The sequence below is a fragment of the Nannospalax galili genome, unplaced genomic scaffold, assembly GCF_000622305.1.
Source record: "Nannospalax galili isolate Female #2095 unplaced genomic scaffold, S.galili_v1.0 scaffold241, whole genome shotgun sequence".
Classification (NCBI taxonomy): Eukaryota; Metazoa; Chordata; class Mammalia; order Rodentia; family Spalacidae; genus Nannospalax; species Nannospalax galili.
Window position 1 is genome coordinate 515311 of NW_008345602.1, and position 459 is coordinate 515769.

Here is a 459-nt window from a genome sequence, read left to right on the forward strand (position 1 = left end):
CGCCAAGGGTCCAAGTGCAACTGATTCTGACTAGTAATAATCAGATGCATACAGATTAGAGATGCATGCGCCACATCTCAGTGTTAGTAGCAAAAACAATGAGTCTTTCTGCAAGGAATAATATATTCTAAAATAAAATGGAGATCTTTTTTAAAGGTTAAAAAAGCTCATTCAATTTTATGTCTGATAGGGCTTATACTGAGTTCAATATTGTATAACTGTATTAATTCAACTGTGAACCTAGAAACTTGCACCCACTTGTGAAAGAGATGTACTCTTGTTCTGGAGTGTGTTACTGAATATGTTAAATCTGTAGTTATTATTCTAATCATGTAGTTATTAAAAATTAAAAAAATGATTAAGAAAATATTAGTAGATGTGAAAAACATTACCATTGAAATCTACCTGATGACTTTATATCCATGCTCAGATGCCAAGGAGCTCAGAAAGTAACCGACT

At 32.5% G+C, this 459-nt stretch overlaps 1 protein-coding gene across 6 annotated transcripts in view; it reads left to right on the forward strand.

The window, feature by feature from the left end:
* Spata6l (spermatogenesis associated 6 like) overlaps positions 1-459 on the forward strand; it is a 71965-nt gene that overhangs the window by 2728 nt on the left and 68778 nt on the right. The window lies entirely within an intron of this gene.